General features: G+C 37.4%; 1 protein-coding gene across 1 annotated transcript in view; it reads right to left on the reverse strand.

The window, feature by feature from the left end:
* The window catches only part of CSRNP3 (cysteine and serine rich nuclear protein 3), a 191,964-nt gene that overhangs the window by 175,184 nt on the left and 3,080 nt on the right, over window positions 1–13,700 (reverse strand). The window contains exon 2 of the mRNA XM_060302331.1: window positions 2,204–2,374. The gene's annotated coding sequence lies outside the window, so the exon portion shown is untranslated. The remainder of the gene's footprint in view (window positions 1–2,203; window positions 2,375–13,700) is intronic.

The raw sequence follows: 13,700 nt of genomic DNA on the forward strand, positions 1-13,700 counted from the left end.
GAAGGCCTGCAATTGATTTTTCCAGGAGAGAGTCAATTTGTAACTTTAGGAGAAGCATAGACAGGAGGGAGGAGGTTTAAGCATGCTGAAGGTTTCAAAACAAATCACAGGTGTGTGGAAAATGCTGCACTGCACTAGAGTAGGAAGACCTCAAAGAAACAGGGTCTAGATTGATGGTGTTTTTCGGGAGTGGCTAAAGCGGTAACAGTTGAGAAGTACTAGGAGCTCCTGCCGTGCTCTAGGGCTTGGAGAAGGAACACTCTCAAGGTACACAGAAAAGGAATTTAATAGTGTTCCTGAGGCTCTTGAATTTATACATGCACTGTTGCTTTTCTAAGGATAAGGGCATCCAGTAGACTCATTCTCTCCAGTTTAAAAAAAAGTCGTCGGAAATTATAAAAATAATGTATTTCATTCTTGAAATTTGCCAGAAGAGTAGATCTTATGTTCTCACCACCACCGCCACCGCCAAAAACGAAAAAAAGGTAACTGTGAGGTGATGGAAATGTTCATTAGCTTGAATGTGATAATAATTTCACAATGCATACATAAGTCAAAACATCATGTTGTGCACATTAAATATATACAATTTTTATTTATCAAAAAAAGTGTAAAAATTGTCTGAAAATTAATCTGTTCACTCAATAAAGAAGTCTAAGCAACATTCAATATTCAGTGCTCTTCTAGGCACCGTGGGTGACAGCAAGGTGTGTGCCTACCACAAGGCTACAGTCACTTAGAGAAAGAGGCAGAAGGCTATAGATAAATTTCAAACAAAACTTATCCCGCAAATCCACTGATTGACAGTAACTGTCCTATGTAACTAGAGAATCTTGTTCTCAAAACAGCTATTGTTTCCTCCCTTCTCCCAAGTGTTCCTTTATCTTCTCCTTACTTTTTTATATTTTCTACAAGTTCATTAAAAATAAGTTCTACTTTAGTCAAGAGATAAATAACAGAAGCTAAACATTCCTATAAAGTTACACCTATTTTTATTCTAAATCCTTCTAACGGTGATGAGGGAGAATTCATGAATACCAAACAAACTTTTGAATTCTTGGCGGTCAGGGAGACAAAGGTTAAAAATGGAGAGGAAGGGAGTTCCCTGGTGGCGCAGTGGTTGAGAGTCCGCCTGCCTGATGCGGGGAACACGGGTTCGTGCCCCGGTCCGGGAGGATCCCACATGCCGCGGAGCGGCTGGGCCCGTGAGCCATGGCCACCGAGCCTGCGCGTCTGGAGCCTGTGCTCCACAACAGGAGAGGCCACAACAGTGAGAGGCCCACGTACCGCAAAAAAAAAAAAAAAAAAAATGGAGAGGAAGGTTAAAAATGGAATTAGAGGTATCACAGAGCCACACTGTATAAACTTCAGTGTGAATTTTAAAAGGCTGTTTTGGTGAGCTAAAAAAACCCCATACACAAATGCCCCAGGGGTTTTTATTGACTTTGTTTAGTTTTGCTTTGAATGATGTTAACTCTTCTAAAACATAGTTTGAAAATCACCAGTCTCCTAATGACTGGTGTTGAGTGGACACGGAAATGTTGGAAAGGATTTGCCTAATCTTCATATGAGCATCTGTTACAAGGAATGCAACTTTAAATGGCTACAATTTTAAGTTTGAACATATCACCTTAAGTTAAATGATGTTGTTCACATGAACTGCTTAGGAGAAGTATGTATGTGTAGAAAGCTGTATTTACTGTAGTGCATGAACCCGGCCTTGGGTCTGAGGTTTACCAGTATCCAAACAACTACAGAATTTTAGGGTTTTCAAGGCTTTTATTTCAGAGCAGCATTCTTTTAAAAACAAACACCGTTTTCTCACCTGGGAAGTGAATGTTTTGTACTCAGCACTGCAAGTATTCCACAACTCACTGACTAGTATTAGATGTTCAAAAGAGCTCAGATGATTTAATTTCGAAAAGATGAATCTATTTCAGAAAACTGAAGACACATAGGAAATTATTTTCAATTGCTATTTGCTTAACTTTGGACTCATTTCTGCCTCTCATACTCACTCTGTAGAAAGAAACAGGAGTAAACTACTGAGACTTAATTAACCAAAATGGTATCATGTTTTGCAAATTAAGTCTGTTATCATAAACAGCTTAGGGGCAGATATAAGCCATCAGATAAAAACTCCAAGAATCGACCATACAACACAATTTAGAGTACAACCTGAAGTACAGCCTCAGATACTCACCAGTGAAATGATTAGAAGTGGACAGATAGACACTATCAACACTGGTGGCACTGTCACAGCTAAAAACTTCATCATCAGATTCCTGCACAGAGGAGCAGGGTGCGGAGCCCTCAATTTCTTCCAACTTCTCCTTTAAAATTCCACTCATCGCTGCAGCGCTGTCACATGTACCTGTAGCAGGAACGGGAGCAACAGAGCATTGAGATATCTGACCACTGATTGCACAGTCAAGGTCTCCAAATTGTTTTGGGGGGTTGTAATTTTTTGAACCACGTCTGCCAGAGTGTCATATCCATGCAGAAATCATTCTTTACACAATGTTTGAAAGCATTGAAAACAGTTCTACCTTGATTCATTGCTATTTGCATTCTTATTCTGACAACAGTATTTTATGAGAAAAAGTCAAAATTAAGAATGTGAATTCAGAGGGCTGCATAAGGAAATATGGCTCAGTGTTTTGAGTCAAATACAGGAGTCAAATACATTTATTTGATTTGTTCTGGTAAATCACGTACTGTCACAGAGCAGGGGTTCAGAAAGAAATAGATCACTCACTTGCATGCTGTCATACCCGGAGCATACTGATTAGGGCATGTCTATGTTGCTTGGGAATTCTTTTTTCTCAGGTACAAAGGCATCTACTTTCCTGGGGCTCTCTGTCCGTTAAAAATCAAATTGGTTGCTAGGAATGGCTATACCTACAGAATTTAGATGCCTTATAATGTTTCCAGTCAGTTCAGCAGAGCTACAGGGAATTCTTGAGTCCTATACCACAGAGGTTGGCAGACTAGATTTAATATAGGGTAAATCACAGTCCTAAATCTTTTGCTGGATAAAATATTAATTTAAGTCTCTTCACTCTTGTATCAACATGGTCAGTGAAAGCCAGTCAGAGGTAGCCTGATGCATTTTTTAAAATTTGTTAATGTCAATTTAGATGAGTCATTAGACCTCTGAGAGTAATAATTTCTTCATAGCCATAAAGTAACTCTTAAGGTAATCAGCGGTTGCAAACACAAATTCTTACAATGGCAGTTAACCTCAATGAATAAAGAGGGTCAGATATAATAAAATCATGAAGTCATCTCAGTCTTCTCATTTGTCTACTGTTATTTGTAACAAAGGTATCAAGAAATACTTTTCTACCCGAAGGAAAATGATAGCATAGGAACAATAATAAGTGGTCTCACAACCAAAGAGACAGTGGGTAGTAAGCAGTGTGAACTATGGCAAACTGGAGGTGTACACCCAGGCCAAAGTGGGAAGCTACTACTCAGTCCAGGTCATTTCAGCTCCATGCTTTCCCAATTTAACACACTCCAAAATCTGGCCAATGCCGCATTCACATTCAGAAGCAATCCTTTACACTGTTAGCTTTCACATGCCCCATCCTCCTTTCCCTTATTAATTTTGCTTATAAAGGAGTGTTTTTTAGATTACATTGTAATTTAAAACCCCTCTTGGATTGGCTCTATAAAATAAACAAAGAATGGTTCAGATCTGTGACTTGGAAGGATCAACAGACAAAGGAATCAAAACATTCTCTTCCCCACTAGCCCAACACAGCACCTGAAATGCCTTTACTAGAGATACATAAGTTGGGAGAACAAACTTACTTTACAAAAGACACTTGCACGATACATGTGCAAAGAGAGGTAGTATACTACCCAAGAGAGGTAGTATCTTAAGCCATCAAAACTGAGCATGGCAGTCCTATCTGTAATAAGGAACCAATCTGATTAGCGTGACTTTCTTAAGAAGTCTGGCCACTTGCACTGTGCCTCTCAGTGACTTCATGGAGTCCCTCAGTTTTGGTAGCTATGCTTCTGTGGGGCATATGTGCTCCAGGTCCTTCTGCTGACTGGCTTCCTCTGTTCTGTACTTTCTGCTTCCTAGTATCCTTAACTGGCATATCGTTTTACTTCTGAAAGAACATCCTCTACCGTATTGTATCCTGAAAGCCTCAACACTAAACAACAATTGTCTTGTTCTTTTAAATATATCCTAGTTCAGATTGTTGAGTAAGGGAATCTGTGTCTTCGTTCAGATATTTGTGCCATTCTATAGAAAAGAGATTTGTTTTCTGTACTTTGTTAAGGGGCCACTTATTATTTATTCAATAAACATCTCTTGAGCTTCTAGCATGAACCAGTGACTATTATAGTGACTATCGCTAGAGAGCAATAAAGTAACAACACAGAAAAAAAATTCCTTCCTCTAATGATGCTCACTTTCTGGGTGTTGATGGGGGAAGGGGTAAACAAATAATAAACAGATAAGTAAATTAAATATATAATATGTCCTGTAGAGTTAAACACTATGAAGAAAGATAAGTAGTCAAGTGGTATAGTGACTAAGAGATTGGCTGATAGAGAACATTGCATTTTTAATTACTTGGTGAGCTAATGTTACGGTGAGGAAGGTAAGGGAGCCAGCGATTTTGACATCTGGGGGAAGATTAGGCCAGGGCAAAGGAGCGGTGAGTGTCGAGGTCCTGGGTTCGACATAGTAGGCAATGAGGTTAGACAGGTATTGGGAGCTAGATTGTGTAGAGCCTGTAAGGACTTTGGATACTACTCTACATGAGATGAAGGGCATAAGTAGTGGAATGATAATATCTCACTTGTACTTTAAAAGGACCACTCATTCTGGACTTCCCTGGTGGTCCAGTGGTTAAGACTCTGTGCTTCCACTGCAAGGGGCACACGTTCAATCCCTGGTCGAGGAACTAAGATACCACATGCCGTGCTGCACGGCCAAAAAAAAAAAAGAAAAAAAGACCACAAATTTGCCTATTATTTCATTAAAAAAAAAAACAAAGAAAAAGAGGGCCTACGGTAAAGGAAAGGTAGATTTGATGGGGAATGGAAAAGTCCTAGAATTAAGGAGGACTTAGCAGCTCAGATGAACAGTTAAAATCAGAACCTGACCAGTCGGAGGGTTGAAGAGGTTTCTTTGGTGGGGAAAGAATTTAGAACGAAGTTAGAAGGGGAAGGAAGGTCAAAGTGCTTCCCAAAGTAATGTGGTTACTTAATTTTACCTACAACCATCTCTGGTCTCTAAATTTACCAAATATTTGATGATGGTGGGAGCCACCTTTCCTGTTAGGTTTTAAATAGGACCAATTCTGATATATCCTACCACTTTGTGGTACTGCTTTGGCAAATAAAATTAACAATGAAAAAGAAGGCTTTCCTTTCTTACTCTAAAGGAATAATACTTCTTTTAATTTGGTAGAGAAGAGGCATTATATGGATGGTGACCATTATCAAAGATTCACTTATTGATGGGAATATGGAGGCAAAGAGTTAATAACTATTTTATCCACCACCCTCCCTAAAGCTACTCATTCAAGATTTTTTTTAAAGTAAAATCCATAACTACTACTTGCTACTGCAAGGGTTATAGGATTCTGGCTTGGAGTTGACCTTGTTTGAAAGCAATCGGTTGAAGAGTCTCTCTTATCTTCAAGCGACTTATGGAGAGTTTAAAAGAATTGCAGAAAACCTCCTAAAAACTGAGAGCTGTTGATGGATTTTTTTAAATGTTGATGTACCCTGTTTAATCGTTATAGGAAGCTATTGCAAGTTTTTCCTTAACTGGTATGAAATCGATGTAAATAATTTGTGTGGATTTGCTCACATTTATACTTTTAGTTCTGATGACCTTGAAGAAACTTGCACAGAGTCATTAAAGAGAGAATGAACTGTGTAATTAGCTGAGTAAACACAAAGAAAGGATGGGAAAAAATGTCCAAAAGCGTAAGAAATATTTGGAGAGAGAGAGGAAAAATAGATTCATCCTACTTTGTGTCTGCCAGTTTGATTCTACTGTAGTGTGCTCTGGCTGTAGTACTAAAATTGCAATGTTACAATTATTTCCATGGCAACAGACAGTGAGATCATGCAGAAGTTAAATTGTGAGAGAGATTAAGATGCTACCCCCATTAAGATGTCTGCAGTAATAGGTGGGAAGGGAGAACAGAGTTATTATGAGTGTCCTTGATTGAGTTTGTCCCAGCCACATAGTCCAGGGAGAGCAATCCTAAACAATATTGTCACCCTATAACACAGAATGCTCTTTTGAGAGTACATGGCTGTATGAAACTGTTAGCAAGCAGACAGAAGTATGGATGACTTGATTTATATTTTCTAGCACCTAAAAGATTATGATATTTGTTAAAAGTCAAAAGTTTTAGAATTCTAATTCAGGGCCCCTTAACAAGGTCCTATGTGTCCCAGGTCCAGAAAAAAAAATGGAGTCGACTTAGGTTCTCTTTATCTATCTAATAGTATTCTTATTAATCCTATATCCAAAAATTCCTTTTGAAAAGTATATAAAATAATACAATTTTCTTAATACTGCTCCTAATATGAAAATAGTCATAATTTTATCAAAAAGCAGAGTCATATTTTGAATTAAAATATTCAAAATGACAGTTGAATGTTTTTATACAAACCAAGACACTCAAAAGACAAAAGATTACTAGCCTTTAGGAGTAGGGGAAGAAAATAAATTATTAATTTTTATGTTCAATTTATGATGTAATGAGAAATAACTGAATTGAGACAGGTCACTAAAAGAATCTAAAGGTAAAAATATAATTTGTCATTTTGAGGTCAGAACTACCATGAATGTTGGGTACATTGCCCTTTCTATAAATGGAAATTATTTTTCTGAAAACAGTAGTTCAGAGTTTATATGGATCTCCCCCAAGAACTTAAGTATTTGTTGTTATTAGGCAAGTTTTACAGAATAAAGTATCCAATGATTGATTTTATGATTGTATGACACCAGAGAGCCTAAATATACTAAATAGTAAATCTTCACAACCATATATATATTTTTAAGTTCCCCTTATTCCCCCACTATAAGGACACTTCTATAGAGCTGGGATACAACCATGGGCTTGGGTTGATTACTAAGGTTAATTGACAAAGACTAGAACAAGAATGAGGACAGATTGTTGGATCCAGAGACAGATGCAGAATAAAGGTGAATAAAAGTGAAATGGCCCTGGGGATTGAATGGCCCTGGGGATATGAAGGGAAAGTAGGACATGGGAGAAAGAGTTTGTAAAGAATGGAAGAAAATCCCCAAAGGAGAAATGGACAATTTGGTGACTTGAGAGATCTGGGCAGTGATATTTATCAAGAGTTAAGTCACAGAAGATGAAGAGGTAGAAGAAATTAGCCTGGGTTGTAGTATCTATGGAGAAATGCTAGTTTCAAAGATTATGAAATTTGGTACATCTCCCTTTGGGTTGAGAGGGAAATGGGATGAATTGCTTTAATCTGAACTTGTGGTGATGTCTGGATCCCCCAATTAAAAACACATCAGTTAATTTAAAATTTAGAACCTGAGAGCCTGGAGCTGGAAAAAGCTTAGGAGAAAAAAGCAGTCTGCACTGTTACCACAAATTTGCCTTCAGGTATAGGGAAAGTGGTGATGTGTCCTACAGTAGGACTTAGACTAGGCTAATCATTAAAATTTTCTGGGGAAATTTTTTTAAATGTAAGAGAGTCCCAGGAACTACCAGGAGTCACTGGTATGGTGAAAAAGGTGAAGCCAGTTGCTTGAAAACCTGGTTTCACCATTTCCTTAAATAGTTCTTTCGTGAGTTACTTAATTTCTCTGAGCCAAAGTTTTCCCACCTGTTAAATGGGGCTAGTAGTAGCTGTTTTACAGTGTTAGAATGTGCACTGTAGGTATTTCTATGTCCTCCATTGGTATGTATTATGAATTCCAGATGCTTGGCATTATAGCTAAAACAAAACAAAAACAATACACTAAAGTCTTGACTAAGAGTGCAATTTAGTCAGTTCAGTATAGAGGGGGGCTATAAATAGAAGTGAGCGACCAGAGCATGCCATTTCTCTTTAAGGCATGGAATAAATGGCAACAGGACAGAAAACTAGGGGAGATACTACAAAGTCTTCTTTTGAGGATACCCTTGTTCTTTGGATGGATGGGCATGACCAGACAGCATCAGGGTATGTTCCCTCCCTTGTCATGTGAACCTGTCTTGCCGAAAGGCCACTTCACACTCCAGAAGGAGTACTAATTGATTAACACTATATATGCAACTTTGTAACCTATAATTCCTCCACTTATAACATGAGCATGTTCCCTTCTCATTAAATAATTTTCTAAACCACTTGTTTTTATTCGATTTTCATTTTTGTGTTTAAGGCTACACAGCATTTCATTGAATAGCTATGCAATAATATTTAACTACAATTCTAAGGGAGACGCTTGGTTTCTTTTAAAATATTTATTATAAACCTCCATATAATTAACATTTTCTTTCATATATCTTTGTGTACATCTCTGATTATATCTCTAGGATGAATTCCTAGATGTGGAATTACCAGGCTTTCAGTACACATTGCCAAGTTACCTGGCAGAAAGGTTCTACCAATTTATGTCTTTAATGGTGCAGTAGGATGTCATTTCACTATACCCTTGTCATTACTGCAACGTTGCTGTTTTTTTTTAAATTTTGTAAATTTTTCATATATTCAGTAAGAGTAAGAGCTAACACACATCATGCTTACTATATGCCAGGCACTGTTCTGGCATTTTACATATGTATTACGTTGGATTCTAAGGTGGTATACAAGATTGCCCACCTTCTGGTGTGTGCTCTTTGTATAAACCCAGGATTGTGAATATGGTGAAATATCACTCCGTTATGTTCACATTATATGGCAAAGGGAATCTGCATATATAATGGAGGTCCCAAATCAGTGACCTGGTAGATTATCCAGGTGGGCCTGAATTAATCACATAAAACTTTAAATCTAGAGGACAGAAATTAAGGGTGAGAAGGATTCCACACAAGAGAGATTCTCTGCGGTTGACTTTGAAGATGGAAGGGGTCACATGACAAGGAATGTGTGCAGCCTCTAGGAGCTGAGAGTGGCTCCAGCTGCAGCAAGGAGGAAACAGGGACCCTAGTCCTAGAAGCACAAGGAACTGAATTCTGCCAACAGGTATGAGCTTTGAGATAGATCTTCCCCCAGAGTGACCAGACAAGAATTCAGCTGTGCTGACCCTGGTTTCAGCCTTGTGGCTAAGAATTTAGCCACACTCGGCAGAACTTCTGACCTACAGTACTACATGATAATACGTGGGCATTGTTTAAATTGCTAAATTTGCGGTAGTTTGTTGCAAGGCAATAGAAAAGCAATCCGACATGTATCAACTTATTTAATCTTTGTTGTATGCATAGGAGGTAGGCATTATTATTAATGTCATTTTCAGATTAAAAACTGAAGCACAGAGAGGTTAGATGATGAGCCAAGGTCATAAAGCTAATTAGTCTTACAGGCAGCACCCGAACCTGGGCATTCTGGCACTTGAAATCATATTTTAATCATCACACTCTTCCTTGACTCCTGATGGTATCTTACTGCTTAAATTGTTTTTGCAATTTTACTATCTCATACAGTACTAATTTAGCCAGCTGATATCCAATGAGTTAACTGCAGTTAATATGGAAAAAAAAGAAATTTTTTAATCCCCTAATGAGGAATAGTATTTAGGAAGCCATTAAAAACCCTGGGGATTATTTTGCTCCTTCCATTCTTAGTTTATTAACAGAAAAGGATGACTAACAGTAACAACTGAAATTGCACACAATTCCTGACTGTCTTAAATTCTGTAGTGAAAAATGTTCTACATGGATCTATCAGTCTTTACAATATCACCCAGGTAGATAATAACTGAATTTCACAGAAAGGGAAACTGAGGCTCAGATAGCTTAAGTAACTTGCCCACATTTACACAGGCAGTAAGATAGCATGTTTGGGAGTTGAACTATAGACTGTATAGCTGCAAAGTTTATTATGCATTCCATCGATCATTACGCATTTCATCAATCACTATGCTGTACTAAAGAACTAATAGGTTAGCCAAAGTTACAATACCCAATTTGTACTAGAGTATGCATTTCTAGAAGCAGATGTGCTGACTGGCTGACTGAATCCTTCATTTAAGGGGTATATATGTACACCCACAGTACAGTCCCCACACACATGAGCATATTTAAAGATATATTAGCTATTAGCAGTTGTTCTTTCTCTATAGACTCCCCAGACATTACATCATGGCGTGACGTTCCTGTTTTTTTTCAGTAAGTTCTACCTTGCTGTGGCAGACTGGGACTTCCACCTGTCCTGTATTATCTGCTTGCCTTTACCTTGAGACATATTAAACCCCAGTAAAATGGGTACATTAACTCTTAGTACACACCCTTAGATTCTTTGTAGCTGATTCAGCATTGTCATCTGCCAAACACGATGACTTAAAATTGTTCACCACAACACAAGATAAATGGCAGAAAGTGGACCTGGAGCAGAAGAAAAATATTGCTGAACAATTTAAACTTTAATCAAATGTTGCTAAATAACTCTGACTCAAGAAAGTGGGGAGTTATTGAGAGATGGAATATGTATCAGATTGGTAAAATACTTATTACTATATTTTCTTAAACAAACATTATTTAACATTTATATTACATGTTAATATAAAAATTAATTACATTAATTTTCAATTAGTCCATTGATTTACTATATGATGATGATCTGTGTGTGTGTGCCTGTGTGTGCGTGTGATCAGAAACAGAAGAGTAGTATAATAGAACAGCACAGTGCAGGGAGTCATGAAATGGGGACTGCATACAGATGAAATCCCCTGTTAAAGTCAGAGAGGTCAAAAGGAGTTTGCATAATAAAAAGTCTGCAATACAAAATTTTGCATGGCTTAATGACATTTATGTGACACGAACATTATCACACTGAAGAGTGTTAACAAAGCAGCACATGAAAGAAAGGGACTATCTTTAGCATGTAATGAGTGTCTGTCACTGGGGAAGGTGCAAGAAAAGGGTAAGAATAATCTGACAAGATTATTCACTTATTTATGCAGTCAGAAAAACAATTTTGATACAATTTTGATATATAAAATGTATCAGGCATTATGGTAGATGTTGATGATACAAGACAAAGGAAACCCTCTGCCACAGAATTATAATTGAGTTGATAAAAGGTTATAGAGAGGTCCTAGAAGTGACTGGAAGGACCACACTAAGAAGTAATGGCAGGGAGCACAGGATAGGACTGAGGTGGCCCTGAGGCTGCTAGCTATGGCCCTGCCCATAGTGTGTGAAGATCTCTGAATATAGAAGCTTACAATGGAGTCCCTAAGTGCAGTTTCCCATTTGACCCTCAGTCCTATAGGGGACTTCAGTGGGCAGGTTGGGAGAGTCAGCTTGGGGCCCCTTACTGATTTAGACATCACAGTGGTCAAACAACCTAAGGTTTGAGTTTTATGAACTACAAAAAAGGAATTTTGAGACAGCGAAGCAAGAAGTTTTAAAATCACTTTTGAAAACTTTTCCCAGAATCTTTCTGCCTTAATATGCTGACAGCATCAAAACCAGTATTACTGAGTAATGACTGATGACATTGTTGATTTTCCCTGGCTAGCTTAACCTGAGATAGAAAAGGAAATGAAAATCTTTGTAAATACATTCAGGAGTCCTGTTTAGGAAATTACTTGTTTCATTTATTAAGTATGTTGTGATATATCCACAATATGACAGCAGCTAACTCTAACAACACTTACTAGAAAACAAAACTAAAATGCATTTTTGACCCTGACAGCAAACTCACAGAAAGTCAAGGAGATTATGACAGTAAGACAAAGTGATCAGGCTGACAGGAAACCAAAAGCAGGACTAAAGTGAAGAGTTCTGTGCAACTCTAAAATTCCTGTGTTGTCACGCACTGGGGACCATCTGGCCACACCATGTTTTTCCACCTTCTTCCAAAGTCCTCCTAAACTCTGCTTTCCATCCATCCAGTATTTAATGCATTATATCCAATATTTAATACAAACTCATAGCGTTTGGCTATTCTTATTTTACATAATGCTCAGTTTCCCACTAAAACAATTATTGTGGGAACGCTTCTCTGTGCCTTACTTTGTTCATAGGTAAAATAAGCAGTCAAGGAAGGGATTATCTCTATAGGCCAGCTCCACACTTCTAGAATAATGGAAGACTAAAATACTGAAAGGGAATAAGAAAATTAAATGAGTGTTTGCTAAAGGACTTCGTAGTCAATATCGTTTAAAGATATAAAAATTTACATAAGAACTACTTTTACCTGGTGATTTAATATTGTTACAAATGTGCATGTGAGTCAGGAGAAATATAGAAATGTGTTGTGTGTACTACCTTTTGTTGTTGTACTGGAAGATAATGTGTTAAGCTCCTGATCTCACTAAAGTACAAAGACTCTTTGGAAATAAATCACATGGCTACTATCTTTTGGCCATGAGACTAAAATGAATGGATGGCAAAGCTGATCTCCCATCAAGTAGTCTTCTTGTTAAAGTGTGATCCTTAGAAGTGACATTTACCAAGGTCATCATAATTGTATGAATTAAATGCTTGAAAAGTTATACTGGGTCTGTATTCTCAAAGCATGCACATTCAACAATTTTCAGGTCAAACTACTTAGTCTATTTGTCACCAACTGAGATCTAAACAGTTGACTAAGGAATCAAATGATTTGCCCAACTGAGTTCACTGAGATATGTGAAACATCCAAATGTGATCGTTAGCTTGATAAGCAAATCCATTCCCTGCTCCTTGATTTATGAAATGGTAATTAAAGAGTAATAATGCTGCTTTGGACCAACTCCCTTTCTACAGCTATATAAGCCCTATACTATACTATCAGGTATTCGGTATATACTAAGTCAAAAATAAATTCTGATCAAGAATATATTTGAGTTATGGCCTACCATAGTACAAATGTTAACATGATTTTTCATTTGCTTGAATTACCTTAAGTACATAGCACAGTTTGAACATTGTGAAACCTGACCCGAACTCTCTTAACCTGGAATTTCCATTTCTTTTAAATCCCACCCTTCCGTTTCCAACAATGTGGGGTTATTTGCCAAACCAGCATATTTTCATTATAGCTATAAAGTTGTCTACCTATATTACAGAGGAAACTATTAATATTTCATTTTCCTGAATACATTTTGTGAGACTGAAGGGACCTGTGTAAACTCCCCTACGAATCTGGCAAGCTGCTTTTAGCTAATAAAGAAGCATGAAACAGTAAAGAACCACTACTAACAAACTACTTAAAAATTATCTGTAGTTAGGGTAAGTCCATGCACTGCATCATTTTAAGGAACTTGAAACATACTTGGTAATTTTGATTATGCCTGAAATGAATTATTTATACAGGTTGCATAATCCATTTACTAGTCTATCTGATTTGCTGTTAGCGTGCTCTTTAATGTCATCTGTGTTTACCATGAAAGTGCTGCCACTGAAGTGCTTTGCTCGTGTTAATTGATAAAAGCTAAATACTTCCCATTATCTTAATTCTTTGAAAAATAACATACTGACATATCAAATTAATTTAACTTTAAATAATGTATTGCCTAGATATTAAATATATGAAAACAT

Source organism: Globicephala melas, chromosome 7 (genome assembly GCF_963455315.2).
Source record: "Globicephala melas chromosome 7, mGloMel1.2, whole genome shotgun sequence".
Lineage (NCBI taxonomy): Eukaryota > Metazoa > Chordata > Mammalia > Artiodactyla > Delphinidae > Globicephala > Globicephala melas.